Source organism: Oratosquilla oratoria, chromosome 8 (genome assembly GCF_046742065.1).
Source record: "Oratosquilla oratoria isolate Oo_2021 chromosome 8, ASM4674206v1, whole genome shotgun sequence".
Taxonomy (NCBI): domain Eukaryota; kingdom Metazoa; phylum Arthropoda; class Malacostraca; order Stomatopoda; family Squillidae; genus Oratosquilla; species Oratosquilla oratoria.
In genome coordinates, this window is record NC_134784.1 from 18,637,862 (window position 1) to 18,639,396 (window position 1,535).

Consider the following 1,535-nt stretch of genomic DNA (forward strand, 5'->3'; position numbering starts at 1 on the left):
TGGAGGGACAGTTAACACATTGAAACACGTTATTAGAGCAGGCATCCGTAGGATGTTCGCCTGCACACTTACCGCATACGACTGATTGTTTGCTGCAGAATTTGGCAAGGTGACCATATTTGAAACACTTGTTGCAGCGTAAAGGGTTAGGGACATATGGTCGTGTTGGGACATGAATGTATCCTACTTTGACGTGGTCAGGGAGGGTTGTTGAATTGAAAGTGAGAATTATCAGGGGCGTGTTCACTCGCATGTTCTTTTCTCGGTCCAGTCGCGTTATAAATTTAACATCAAGTATTCCTTCCGATTTCATCTCATCGAGGATGTCACATTCCTCCATGGTCATCAAATCTCTGCAGTGGATTACTCCTCTGCAGGAGTTGAGTGACCTAGGGAGGGATGCAGCAACATCGAAGTTATGGAATTTCCTAGCCTTAAGAAGATCGCGTGTAGCTCTCCCAGAGTTGGTGGTAACTTGGAGGTCTCCGCTTCTAAGTTTCTTAACTTGGCTAATATCATTGGTGAATTGCGAAAGACATTTTTTAAGCATAAATGGGTTTAGGTCAGCTAATCGGATCTGGTCAGAATGAAGAAAAACGTGTCTAGCCTTGTCCGGGTCGATATTGGGGTCGTCAGGGGAGGTCTTCCTAGTTGGCAGGGATGGAGTTGAGGACTCCATCCTGCGCGTCGGGGTGGGGGGACGAGCCCCCTGTTACACAAAAATAAAATGTGCTCAGCAGAGCCAAAGAAAATAATAATATAAAGGGGTCACACAGCTTCCTTTGGCGACTGGTGACAGCCGCGTGGTAGGACACACTGTGTGCCCAGTTGTTACGGTTTCTACACTACTCTAAACTAAGATAGAATTTTTCTAGATTTCGCCGGGCCGGACGACGAAGAAGTCTCACGAGCCAACAAGGGCTCGTGCGGATCCCGGAGAGCTACGAAGATATGGAAATGGCGTATAGGGAAATGCCCAGAAGTGGGTGGCAGTGTAACTGCCAAGAAAAAGCTTTTAACCGTAAAGTTGGATCACGATTACAGTTCAACTCTAGAGAGTAGCTCTAGCGAGATTGGCTGTTCTCGTGTGGGTAACGTCTGTCTGCTGCCAAGGGCTGCCGACGACTGTGTGTGTGATTAGGGAATTGTGTGAATATTATATAAGTAATGAAGAGTGATATTAAAAAAAACAAACAAAAAACAAATAGAAGGTAGCATTGCAGAATTACATGCAATACATGAAAGTTTGATACAATTGGTGTAATGCTATGGTGTAATGTATGAAGTGAAGTATGAAGTATTGAAAAAATGTTGTTTAGGTTGAGAAAATGTTTAGCTATAAGGGCCAACGGCCATACCACTCTGATCACACCGCTTCTCGTCCGATCAGCGAAGTTAATTTGCGTTGGGTCTGGTTAGTACTTGGATGGGTGACCGCCTGGGAACACCAGATGCTGTTGGTTTTTATTGATCTTCTCTTCTTTTTCTATCCTACAATTCTCCTTTCATTTATGCCAACTTATGAACTACAAACA

At 44.4% G+C, this 1,535-nt stretch overlaps 1 non-coding gene across 1 annotated transcript; it reads left to right on the forward strand.

Annotated features, from left to right (window-relative positions):
- Window positions 1-1,344: 1,344 nt before the first annotated feature.
- LOC143027862 (5S ribosomal RNA) lies at window positions 1,345-1,463 on the forward strand. The gene has a single exon (XR_012966670.1). It is a non-coding gene; the product is annotated as a 5S ribosomal RNA (ribosomal RNA).
- The last annotated feature ends 72 nt before the right edge of the window (window positions 1,464-1,535 follow it).